The sequence below is a fragment of the Planococcus citri genome, chromosome 2 (assembly GCF_950023065.1).
Source record: "Planococcus citri chromosome 2, ihPlaCitr1.1, whole genome shotgun sequence".
NCBI classification, from domain to species: domain Eukaryota; kingdom Metazoa; phylum Arthropoda; class Insecta; order Hemiptera; family Pseudococcidae; genus Planococcus; species Planococcus citri.
This window is the reverse complement of record NC_088678.1, coordinates 68253347-68267750: the sequence shown is the minus strand read 5'-3', so window position 1 is coordinate 68267750 and position 14404 is coordinate 68253347. Positions and strand designations below refer to the sequence as shown.

The window sequence follows — 14404 nt, the reverse complement described above, 5'->3', positions numbered from 1 at the left end:
TGACGGTATTATGAACTACACAGACGAGTATACCGTGTTGGCAAGTTGATAGATGTGCGAGAATTTGGCGATGCAAATCGAATCTATCATCAGAACAGATTGCGGATTATTCGCGTTTGAAATTTACATAGTATGATTTGAAAATACGCGCGAGAACGGGTACGAGTCTGTTCATTTCGCTTCATTCATACCGATTAATGCAGGTGGATACGTTGTACGTATTATGGTTTCGAATTTGTAATATTAATTTAGAGGTGTATCATTTGTTAAGCTTATGAAATAGGTACGTATTTTCGCGAACCAATTGAATGCGAAAATGGAGGAAGAAAATCAAGTAAATGTAGTAAGAAGTGAAGAGGAAAAAAGTGAATTCTTTTTTTAAAAAGTTTTAATTTACACAGCTGCTCATTTCACTTTTCTTTAAAACCAACGTGTGTGGACTCATAAGATAACTTCCAAAAATAATTTAAATGGCAAATTTTGCCATTTTTGGCAAGAAAACTAAACTTTTTGGAATTTCTGGGGGGGGAAGAAATGAAATTCTTTAGCAATTTTTCTAAAAAGCGAAAATTTTTGTCAGCTTTTTGTTGGTGCTTTTAGACCCAAGTAAGGATCTGTGGTTGGGACAGACACTATTTCTATCAGTGGGTGTTTTCAAACCCAAGTAAGGACCTGTGGTTTAGACAGATACCATCTCAAATTGGTGGGTATTTTCAGACCCGAGTAGGGACCTGTGGTTGAGACAAACACTGTTTCAATCAGTGGGTGTTTTCAGACCCAAGTAAGGACCTGTGTTTGAGACAGACACCATTTCAATTGGTGGGTGTTTTCAGACCCTAATATAGGACCTGTGGTTGAGTCAGACACTATTTCTATCAGTGGATGTTTTCAAACCCAAGTAAGGACCTGTGTTTGAGACAGACACCATTTCAATTGGTGGGTGTTTTCAGACCCAAGTAATCCGACAAACCACCTCGACATAACGTTGAAAAAAAAATGGAGCTGAGTTAGCGCAAATTTCAAGTTGAGTTCAAGCCAATAAATTTCATTTTCATCTTTTTTTTTTTGAAGTAAAATCTACCTATTCTCAAACATTATTGGTATAAAGTCAAGCAAAATTTATTGTCAAGCATATTTCCTGTCGAGACATCGCCACATATGTCCTGTCAATAATTTGAAGAGTATGTGTACCTACCTAGTTTTTTTTGTTAATTTTTCAACACTTTTTTGTGATTTGATGCAAAATTGACTTAATATCTGCGTCGATGATTTTGAGTACTTTCTATTCGGACGTAGCGCGCAGAGTGGCTGAACTCTGGTGACAAAATTGAAAAGGTGCGAAAAGGTGAACAACAAACCCTCTGCCATCCTCTCTGCCCTCCTCAAGAACAAACGGAACCATTTATATCTGAACGAAACAATGTTGTGATTGGTTGTCGACGTTTGTTGTTCACCTTTGTGTTACCTACTCAACAATATGCACACCAGCGCTCCATACCTATTCTACGCCTCAATTGACTCTTTTTTTCATCAATCTTGTGTTGAGCTTATGGAAAACGATCCTGAATTTTCATAAAATCACGGTTCATATTTATTGCAAATATTATTACATTTATGTGAATTGATGTTTAAAATTATTTGATGAGAAAATCCCTGCACCTCAACTTCACCTCGATTCTCCCACAACTCAAAAATGGGGTCAAGATGACCCCTTAGAAATGAAGCCAAATGTTGTAATAGTACTTCTTTTCTCCAACATCAACAGTTTTTGTAAAATCACTTATACATTTTGCTGCACACTTCATCTGCGAGTAGTAAGTTGATGTCAGCTATGAATAATCAATGGTCTATTTTTTTTATAAATTTTTGGTCTAATTTTACTACTTCTGTGCTGTAAGTCAACCATAAAATTCCAAAGCAATTTTCATACCATTTTCATTTCTCAGCAAAGATTAGTCAAAATCAACTTCAACTTCAATGTGCAGAAAAAATTTTATGTTTTTAAGAAAAAAATTGATGAATATTTTGTGTCAAGTTTTGACTAAGTATTTTCATTTCAACAAGAAATCAATGAAAAATTGATTCAGATTTTTAAATTCAAAAAAGCTATTGATTTCTGCAACTGCACAAATAAATTATATAACAATTTTGACTCAATTTTCACACCAGTTTCATTTCTGAATGATAATTGGCTTGAAGTCAACTTCAACTTTTATTATGCTGCATTAATAAAGTCTATTTTCAAGGAAAAATCAATAAATATTTCACATCAAGTTTTCACGTTTCATCATTTTGACAAAAAATCAATGAAAAATAGATCCAACTTCTGATTTAAAAAGTTATCAATTAGGTATATGTAATACAGTATGGTCTCAATAACTCGAAACTCTTTCACTTGAAAACCTCTATTAGCCAAACCAACCCCCACTCTCCTTGAAATCTCTGTAACACTCAATGTTAACTTTACTCGGATAAGTCGAAATTGACTACACAAACCAGTCATAACTTGAAGCTAAACGTAGCTGAAAATAGCTAGAAAGCCTCTATAAGTCGTACATTGTCGGGCGTTTAATTCATACTTCTATCTTTTATGCACAAAGCCAAAATTTTGTCAAAAATAGCAAAAAAGCCTCTATAAGTCGTACGTTGTCGACCTCTATAACTCGAATATTTCAACTCATACTTCGATCTTTTACGCGCTTACATATCTCTCAAATTCATTCTTTTTGTAAGACCTCTATAACTCAAACACTCTCAAAATCTAACCTGCATAACTAGAAACTGATTACCTGGAAAAACCTCTATAAGCGGAATGAATGACCAAATGACCATTCCCCTTGGATTTCGAATTATTGAGAGCATACTGTACTTATTTTCTAATTAGGTACTACCGTTTTGCAACAATTTTGAATCAATTTTTGGCGTATTTTCATTTGAGCAAAAAATTAGTAAAAAATCGATCCAACTTCAAAATTCAAAAAAGGCATCGATTATGATATCACAAATTTAGAACAATTTTCAATCGATTTTCACATCATTTTTATGACTTAGTAAAAATCAACCTATAATTGACTCCAACTTCTGTATGCATAATTTTATTGATGTCTATATGTATAAGAGAAAGAAAAATCAACAAACATTGGCAGTCAAGTTTAGACCTTCAGCAAGAAATCAACTTGAAATTGATTTGAATTGTCATCATGAAATCGTTACCGATTAACCCTTTGGAGGTTCTCTAGGTTTTCGGGTTAGAAAATTGAAGTGCCTTAATGAGTGTGATAGGGTACCTCGCCCAATTGGCCAAACCACAAAAAAGTCGAGCTTTTGATGAAAAGTTTTATAGAAAAATGAAAGTTTCCAAAAAACACAAATGTGACATTTCCTAAAAAAAATTGAATGTATGCAGAATTTTTTTTGAAAAAATGAACCAAAAACATGTGTCAAAAACATTGAACAAAAGCAGTCTTTCAAAAAATGAAATAAAAATTGAATTGGAAAAAAATAAAAAAACAAGGTTGAAAAAAAGTCATCTGGCAGTTCACAAATTCAGCGAGAATCAAATCTTGTTGGCAAAAATGCCTTTGTTTAAAGCATGAAGAGAAGAAAAATCTATGTCGCTAAGAGAGGATTTTTTATCAAGTCATAAAATCTTTTCGGAAATCGAGCCGAAATATGGGACAAAATTTAGCGAAATTGCGAGCTTTCTGGCAGGAGGTAACTAATTATAAAAACATTTTCGCCTTTATTCACGAGATGTAGCATAGAATTTTCTTTCATTTTGGGAAAAAATGAGTATTTTATCACTTATTGGAGTATAGGAATATGAAGATGAAGATGAAGAGAAATAGTAAAAATAGTAAATAAAAATCCAAATTCATCTACGAGTTCAGTCTTTCATTTCGTTTACGCTGTGGATTTGTGTTTTTGTTCACTATTTCTATTCATCTTCATCTTCATATTCCTATACTCCAATAAGTGATAAAATACTCATTTTTTCCCAAAATGAAAGAAAATTCTATGCTACATCTCGTCTCGATTTCCGAAAAGATTTTATGACTTGATAAAAAATCCTCTCTTAGCGACATAGATTTTTCTTCTCTTCATGCTTTAAACAAAGGCATTTTTGCCAACAAGATTTGATTCTCGCTGAATTTGTGAACTGCCAGATGACTTTTTTTCAACCTTGTTTTTTTATTTTTTTCCAATTCAATTTTTATTTCATTTTTTGAAAGACTGCTTTTGTTCAATGTTTTTGACACATGTTTTTGGTTCATTTTTTCAAAAAAAATTCTGCATACATTCAATTTTTTTTTAGGAAATGTCACATTTGTGTTTTTTGGAAACTTTCATTTTCCTATAAAACTTTTCATCAAAAGCTCGACTTTTTTGTGGTTTGGCCAATTGGGCGAGGTACCCTATCACACTCATTAAGGCACTTCAATTTTCTAACCCGAAAACCTAGAGAACCTCCAAAGGGTTAAAGTACTATAATGTAGGAAGATTTATGATCAAGTTTCCATCAATCTTATATTTTGTTTTAAATTGTTGAAAACTATCAGTCAATTATTTTGATATTTTTTGTCAATTCTCAAAATAGTCAAAAAAATGATTAAAAATATCAGCCGATTTGTACTCGGATCAAAACTCGACCTTGAATTGAAAGTCGAGATGGTGTGTCGTGAAGGACCTGTGATTGAGTCAGACACTGTTTCCATCAGTGGGTGTTTTCAGACTCAAATAAGGACCTGTGGTTGAGTCAGACACTGTTTCAATCAGTGGGTGTTTTCAGACCCAAGTGAGGACCTGTGTTTGAGACTGACACTATTTCTATCAGTGGGTGTCTTCTAACCCAAATTAGGACCTGTGGTTGAGTCAGACACTGTTTCAATCAGTGGGTGTTTTCAGACCCAAGTAAGGACCTGCGGTTGAGTCAGGCACTGTAAAGTACAATTTTTTAAAACACCTCCTCCCTCAAGTACTTCGAATAACAATCAACTGCCTTTATTAATCGAACCAAGCCGAATACATTCGTTTAATATTCCCATAGATGAGACTTCTACTACATATAGTGCAATATTTCACGATCTCGATAACGATTTATTCGTCATCCTGGAGGGCGGTCTTTTGCTCAGCTAGTAGTTACACTTAAACTACTAAATTCGTCAATTGTAAATTACGACCAACTGCGCGATGCTATAACTATCCAACTCGTAGATCGAAATTTAGAAAAGAGGGTGGCACTTACGAATGAACAAATTGCTGTGACACGATGGTTAAATACAGATGTACATATCTGATCTGCAAGATCTCTGTCTCTATATGCTATATACATAGACCCATTCGTAATATATGTGGCTGTTTTTTCCCTGCTCGAACCTCGAATCATTATCGTGGTATATACTGTCGAGTTACCTCAACCTAGGCGTATATTCAGCTCTAAACAAACATCGGCAGTTCAGCACATTGCGTTCTCATTTCGATGATGACGAGTTGTCAATTTCATTAGGTAGTAGATTTTAATTAAATTTAAGCAATAACGTTTCTCCTCTCGATGGCATGGTGGTGGCGCGACGTATCGCATCGTTTCGCATACACCACACAATTCCACTCATCACACCACACCATACCACAGTGCCACGGTACACTCGTAATTTGACGACGACGACGATGACGATGTCGCGGTCGGGAGGTGCAGATTCCACGTCGTCGACTATACCATAGGCTACGGCTACGACTACGACGACGTCGACGATGAGATCGTGATACGCTACGGTAAACTGATAACAATATGTATGCATGAAATTTGAATAGGAAATTTGGCAAGATTATAAGGGTGTCAAATGCAGTTGGAGGTAGTAAGCGGTGGCTGGCTGTTATTATACGTATCACTGAACTTCGCAAGTATCCAACGAAGCGTACTAAAGCTGTACAGAGAGAATACAACAGCCACCGTCGTCGTCGCCTCGCTTCGACACGACCTGCGATGACGATTCTGCTCACTCTCTCACTCCAACAACTTTACAACATATACACACACAGAGCCCTAGAGAAGAGAAGCGCAAAGCGCCGCAATAATTGATAATCCGCTAACAATGCCACAATTTACCGCGACATTTTGCTCCGCTATCGTATCTCTTCTTCCATAACCACACCATTCGCTGAAATCCGGCTCAACACCTTCGCATCGACTCTATATTGTAGATATAATAATCTAGACCCGTCGAGTCCATCGTGTTGCTTGTTGTGCTGCTGTTGTCTCGGTTCTGATCGTGCTTTAGGGACATTTTTTTCGAAATACGGATTGGAAATCCATGAGCACATGATTTTTTTAAAAATTTTCATCCATGGTCAATTTTTTCCATCTGAGAAGCGAGAAAAGCACGTATTTTATCGATGAAACCTAAAATGAGAAAATGCACATCGCTTGAACGATTTTTTTATTCCAGAGTCAAAATTTGATAGATCACTTTTCATTTCTTTTTTCATCCCAAAATACAGAAAAACAGTAAGAAAAGACCCCTGGCGCAGAAAACATATCCATGTGATCTACCCCAGTTTTCAATTCGTCCCAAATTGGGAGATGGGGGCAAGACAAAGGGCTGAATCGAAAAAATAAGTAGATATTCGAACTCAGCACCTTCCAATCAGTAATAATCGATATGTCACACTTCATATTTATCACGTGTTAATTTTTTCGGAATCAGAGGGGGGCTAAAGGGGCACCGAGGCCATTAGTGGAATCCAAAAACAAAAATGTATTCGAACTATTGCTTTCGAAAACTCAACAAATGACAGACATGTCACATACATCTATGTAGGGAGGGGGGGAGTCGTGGATACTTCTCTCGACTTTCTACTAAATTTGCCCAATATAGGTTTAGGTACGTAATTTTTATACATTTTTGAACTTTCAAGTTTTGTATTCACTGAGAAAATTCAGTTTGAGACTTCCAAATTTTAATTTATAGGATTTCAATCTTCAAAAACTCCCTTAAAGCAGGTGGGACAGTTTTTTTTTTTTTTAAATTGGAAAATATGCAAATGAAGAGTGATATTCCAAAACTCGCTTTGTCCATTTTCACAACTTTTCAGGAGAGAGGAAAAACAGTTTCCCTTTAAATGGGTAAATTGGATTTTTAGGCGAGTTTAGCTCTTTATTTGGGTGGATTTATGATGTAAGAGTGTAGGTATACACTTCATCCACTAAATACTGCTGAAAAAAATTTCAATAAAAATGGACAAAGCGCGTTTTGGAACATTTTTTTTTTTTAAATTTTTAGTGAATTGGCTATTTAGGTGACTTTAACACCTAATTTTGGTAGGTTGATGATGTAGGAATGTGAGTTAATACTTCATCTACCAGGTACCGCTGAAAACCCAACTTCAACAAAAATGGACAAAGCGAGTTTTGGAATATCACTCTTCAAATTTTTTCCAATTTTTAGTGAAATAAGTGACCAATTAGGAGGAGGGGCGTCAAAGGGTTGAATTAGAATGACAACTTTTCAAAAACCTCAAAAATCGTGACTCAATTTTGGGCTCAAAATTCTTCAAAAATATTTGGAATAATTTTCGTCGAATTGATTGGATTCATCACGAAATTTTAATCAATTTTGATTTATGTCGTATTTAGGACGTTTTTTTCAAAAATTACAAAAATCATGATCCAAAATTGAGCTCAACATTTTTCGAAACGCTGGAAAAAAGGTTTGATGGAACATTTTGATTTTTCCCCCTACCAAAATGCTGAGTCAGTTTGATAAGATTGGCCCTTTTTTCAAAATTCCTGAATCATGACCAATTTCAGTCTCAAAATTCTTCAAAACTGTTAAGAAAAGTTTTGTAAGAGATTTTAAAAAAATTGTAAACCATTTTGAATTTAAAAAAAAAAAAAACAAAATTGTGGACTCAAGTTTGAGCTTAAAATCCTTCAAAATGTTCAAAAATCATTTTTGTAGAAATATTTTAATTTCCTTCAAAGTTTCAATCCATTTTGAACTGATTTTTCAAGAGTGTTGAGTACAGAATTTGAGCCATGATTTTAGAGATTTTTGAAAAGGTGAAAAACAACTTATCAAAATGCGTTGGAATTTCTATAGAAAATTAAATGATTCTACAAAAGCTCGTTTTTCTGAACATTTGAAAAGAATTTTTAGCTTAAATTTGAGTCACGATTTTTGGTATTTTTGAAAAAATCCCACGTGACCTATCAAAATGGGTCAACATTTTTCGATATTTCGTCGAAAAAGCTATCAGATTATTTTTGAAGGATTTTGTGGCTAAAATTAAGTCACAAGTTAGGAGGGGGGGGGGGTTAAAAACGTGTCTTTGCAACCACGCAAAATGGGCTATGACTTTGCAAATATTTTCAATATTTCGCAGAAATTAGAATTTCTTGACCATTTTTGAAGAATATTGAGCCCAAACTGGTGCCAATTTTCTGGATTTGATAGAAATCCTTGATTTTCTACTGACAGTGTAACCCATTTTGATAGGTCACATGGCACATTTTCAAAAATTCCAAAAATCGTGACTCAATTTTGGCCTCAACATTATTCAAAAAACATTTTGGACGAAATATTAGAATTTCACGCAAAAACTTGACCCATTTTGCTAAATTTCATGACGTCTTTCAAAAATTTCAAAAATCGCGACTATATTTTGGCATCAAAATTCTTCAAAAATGTTTGGAATAATTTTCGTCGAATCGGTTGGATTTATTACGAAATTGCACGGCATTTTTTCAAAAATTCCGAAAATCATGATCCAAAATTAAGCTCAATATTTTTCGAAATGCTCGAAAAAAATTTTGATTTTTCCCTTTGCCAAAATTCCAACTCAATTTGACGAGCTTGGCTTTTTTTTCAAAATTCTTGAATCATGGCCAATTTCAGGCTCAAAATTCTTCAAAACTGCTCAAGAAAAGTTTTGATAGAGAATTGTGATAATGTTGTGAACCATTTTGAATTTTTTCAAAAATACACCAAAATTATGGACTCAAGTTTGAACTCAAAATCCTTCAAAATGTTCAAAAAAATATTTTTGTAGAAATATTTTAATTATTTCTTCTCTAGTTTTAATCAATTTTGAACTGATTGTTTTTTTTTACTATTTTTCAAAAATCCTAAAAATCATGTCCCCATTTCTGGCTCAAAATTGTTCAAAACTCATTTTCTTCTGGAGTGGTGAAAAAACAGAAAAGACCATCGTCAAAAATTATTTTATTTAACGAACAATTTGTCAAATAAATGTGAAATGCAAATCAAATTGAAAAAAACATCTTGCGCAGTTCGCAAGATTAACCGACTTTGCTACACAATTTACCAAAAATAACCCCAGCAATTTATAACATTTACCTCAGTAATTTACCAGACATTACCTCAAAATTTACCAATTTACCAATTTACTAATTTACCAAAATTTGCCAAAATTTGCCAATATACCAAAATTTACCAATTCACCAAAATTTACCAATTTACCAAAATTTTCCAATTTACCAAAATTTTCCAATTTACCAAAATTTTCCAATTTACCAAAATTTTCCAATTTACCAAAATTTACCAATTTACTAAAATTCACCAATTTACCAATTTACCAAAATTTGCCAAAATTTAGCAATATACCAAAATTTACCAATTTACCAACATTTACCAATTTACAAAAATTTACCAATTTACCAAAAATAACTCCAGCAATTTACCAACATTTACCTCAGTAATTTACCAGACATTACCCACTAATTTACCAATTTTCCAATTTACCAAAAATTACCCCAGCAATTTACCAACATTTACCTCAGTAATTTACCAGACATTTTCTCACTAATTTACCAATTTTTTACTTACCGACTTTTATTTTAATTACCCCAGTAATTCACTGCCAAAAGTTTTTACCAATTTACCAAAATTTACCAATTTACCAAAAATAACCCCAACAATTTACCAACATTTACCGCAGTAATTTACCAGACATTACCCCACTAATTTACCAATTTTTTATTACCCCAGTAAGTTACTTCCAAAGGTTGACACCAATTCAACAAAATAAATTACCCCACTAATTTAACAATACCAAAAATTACCACAGCAATTTACTAAAATTTACGAATTTACCAAAAATTACCCCAGTAATTTACCAACATTTTCAACCAACTTTATTGAAAAACTGAAAATTACCCCAGCAATTTACGAAAATTTACCAATTGGAATACCAATTTACCAAAAATTACTCCATTAATTTACCAAAACAAAAATTACCCAAGCAATTTACCAAAATTTTCGATCAACTTCAATTACAAGTAATTCACCAAAAATAACTGATCATTTTATTTACTAAAAATTGCTATTAATTCGCCAAAAAAAATTATCAAAAGTTACTGGCTATTTACCAAAAACTTGATGTTTTTTGTTAAAACAAAAATTACACTAAAAATTTTTGAAAAATTTTGATTTCTTATGGCAAAAAAATTTTGGAGGGATAAAATTAGCAAAAAAATTAACAAAAAAAATCAACAAAAAATTTTCGCCTCTTGACTCGCGCGGGATTCGAACACCCGACCTCCGGCGCACCAATCTTCAACCTACACACCCTAACCACCCCATCTGTTTGTTGGGGGTGAGCCGTTTTCGAGATATAATGGTTTACACAAATTTCAGCTTATCCATAACGTTGAAACACACTTAAACATGCATATCTCGTAAACGGCTGAATCGATTTCGACCAAATTAAAAATTTCTCTAGTTCAGTATCAAAGCAATATTTTGCCATCATCAGTTTCGACTTAAAGTTCGGAGCTTTTGAGTTCAGCCCGGCACAAATTTATACATAAATTGATATACCTATAAATATATAAATAAATATATATGTATCTATATAATCTTATCTCGTTTTGCGCCATATGTCTTATCGTGATCAGCACACTTCAATTCGTCAAGAAAACCCACCCCCACCCAAATCCTCAACCATCATGACAAATACAATACCTTGACTTTCCGTTTCACGGCAAAGTCGGTAAAAATATCACCAGAATACTTTGAAATAATTCAAAAGTATCGCTGAAAAGTAGAAAAAAATTATGATATTTGATGGAAATTCAGAGAAATTTGCAAAAAATCATTGAAAGTAATGAAAAATTGTCCACAGCTTTTTGAAGTATTGGGAAAAAAATTCAGAAGGCAGATGACATAACAAATGAAAAAAACTGAAGAAATGTCATTAAAAAAAAATTGGAAAGTGAAGCGAAAAAACAAGTTTAAAACATCAATAAAATTGTTGAAATTCGATAAAACTGATAAGAAATGATACTTTAATTTTTGATAATCATGAAATAGCATTCCCTTCAATTTCCAATCAAGAAAAAATTCATCATCTCCGGCCATTTTCTCATTAGAATAATATCATAAATAAGTTTAAATGAATACGTAACTAAACAGGCATCGGGGGGAGAGGGAGGAGGGACATTATTTTCCGTCTCGAACGTTTTTAGCAAAATAGGTCAACTTAAGTTCAATTTCGTCAGAATTTTTAAACTCCCCCCCCCCTTCATCACGGTTCTGTTTTCGTGCCTCTCGTTCGACGAATCGTGATGAAAAACTGAAATTAAAATACGCAGAAAATATTTTCAGACCATCTGTTTGATTTGTTTCGTCCTGTATGTAGTTTAATTTCCCACACGACATGCGAAAAAACTCACCAAAAAATAGTCTTCAGTCCGGCAAAGGAGCAGGAGAGAGAGCAGGGATAATCTAGCGGTAAAAATCGGTACAAATTAACAAATTACGAGTGCAAACTGTTAACAACATTAATTGAATATAACGTTACGCGTTTACATAGTTTTTACGACATCCCATAAACATTTTTACGATTTAGATAAAAATCGTCGTCCTATACAGTACAGTACTCTATACACACAACGCTACTCGCTCATTCGATGGACGACGTCGCTGCAGGTTTTTTTTTTAATACCGAGCAAACCAGGCAGGGAGGAAAAAAGAGGAAAATATGGCTAAAAATATAGCAATTACCCCGTTGGATTTTTTTTTTTTACCAACCACAACGTTGTGTTATAGGGTTAAAGCATTAAAAGTTAGGTCGTCAACAAGGTGGCACCGTATCGTGACGGTTACCGCCTACTTATTATGCGTAATTGATTGATGGATTACTTTGGCTAGCACCTGCTTGTTTTTTTTTTACGTATTTTGTCGTGGTGGTATTTTTGGCCATTCACCTGGCTTTCTCGTAATACTCTCTGTAGATATGTATTATCGAGTGTATTTTTACATTCGTGAAAGATATGCTGGCTCCTGGACGACCAAAGCTGCGAGTAGGTATCTATCTAAATCCTTCGGTGTCATTTTTTATTTCACGCTTATTTGCACTTCTCGACTGTCGGACATGCGGACTCGTTGTAAATGAGAAAGAAGGTCGTTGACGTTCCAATGCACCGGGACTGCTGACTGTTTTGGCCTATGCCTATATCGCGTCCAGCCAATGATATCCGCACTCTCGTACCTCCACCTACGCTATTTAATTTCTCACACACGCATTGTGCTTGTGAGCTCCGTTGTTGTGGAAATTCGCGCCAGTCTAACGTAATAATACGTTTACCTCTGGCTCTGGCTCTATCGCGTCGCAGCCGAGTAAATAATGTAAAATAGGTACGCGCGTGTATGTATTTTTGCCCCCCTTCTGACCACTCTACCTCTGGACACGGTTAACGTTGAGTAAACGTAATTAGCGAGATACGGTTTTGATAACCGGTACGACCTTTTTGATGTAAACGTTTAAAAATATATCGGTCATTTTAAGTACCTCGCGAAGATCCTTCTTGCAAAGTACATAAAATACGAGACCTAGGTGAGGAAAAAAATATCCAAATGGAAGGGTTCATCGCATCGTAAAGATACCACACAGATAATGTATATTTTAGCTTTTCTCGTACGAGTATACGGTATACCATACGGTGTTACGACAATCGCGACAAAAGGACAACTTTAGGTACCTTGTATGTAGGAAAATTGCTGCGTAGGCGTTACACGAGTGCTTGTTTTCTCTATAGTTGTTGTGTAGTGTATTTTTTTCTCTCGCAGCGATATAGCCGGTATAATTCAATGTAAAATGGAGAAGTGGTGAAGAGAGAGGAGGAGTACGGAAGCACGCGATCTGTGTTGGTTTTATTGCATTTCGCTGTCTCTTTATTCGATTGCGATATTGTTGCGTGTCTTCGAAGCGAAGCGATCATTTTAATACGCCGAGTTGTAAGTTTACGATTTATATGCGTGTATTAGGAGGTATTTAATGAACGAAGGAGCACTGCGGGGTAATCAAATGCTTACCAGAAGGTGGTACCGATAATTAAGGGTAATACGATACACGTATTATAAGTAGCAGGGTGTACCTACCTTATTTTGAAAAGTTGAAATTCGCCACCTCCCAACTCTCTAAGTTGTTACCCTCAAGTGAGTTTCATATTTTTTATTTCTCTCCTATCTGCAAAAAAAAGTGGTGCCGGTAACCACCCCCTCCCTCCTCGGTGAAAAAATGAAAAAAATATAAAAAAAAGTTCAATTTCTCAAAATGTTTTATTTTTGCGTCAAAATTTTTCTAAATACTTAGGTAATCCCCTTTTCAAGAAAAAATCCCTCGCCCCCTCAATTTGAAAAAATTAGAATAAAATCAGAATCAGGGAAAGTTTTTCGAAAATATCTCATTTCAACATTAGAATTGTTCAACATAATCCCCTTTTTCCAGAAAAAACCTTCGTCGAATTCCCAAATGATGTTGGCTCTCTTCGATGGAGACTCCCAAATTAGAGAAAAATAAGATAGATGGAAAATTAATGTCTGTAGGGATTTGTTGAGAATTTTCCATTCATATGGGCAGAATCTTTCTAAAGAAGCATCCTTTCAAAAAAAACCTTCCACCTATCTCCCAAATGGTGTTGGTTCCCTTTAACCACTAGAATTTCACTAAAATTAAATAGCAGGGTGTCGAAGTCTAAGTCTCACAAAACTTCGAAATGAAAAAGCAGGACTTTAGCAGGACATTTTTTTTAAAGACTTAGGATTTCCTAAGAGTGAGGGGGGTGAGGCGGAATTTTATATTCAAATTTTTTGCTTTTCTAATATCTTCAATTATCTTGAGATTTTTTTCTAGCAAGCAATAATGTTGAAAATGAAATTTTATCATTTCAATTTTTGATTCCATTTTTATCTACTTAGTAGTTCTTGCAAATAGAATAGAGTTGGATCGTTGGATGAATAAAGAGCTTTTTTCAACGTGACAAATTCTTCAAAAATGTAAAAAAAATTGAACGTCACTTAAAAAAAAACAATTTTTCAAAATTGAACGGTGAGTTTTAAAGTACACATACTTACATAAAATAAGTAAGAGATAAAATAACAAT

At 34.2% G+C, this 14404-nt stretch overlaps 1 protein-coding gene across 1 annotated transcript in view; it reads left to right on the top strand.

Moving 5' to 3' along the window:
• Positions 1–14404, top strand: part of vvl (ventral veins lacking) — a 414462-nt gene that overhangs the window by 245637 nt on the left and 154421 nt on the right. The window lies entirely within an intron of this gene.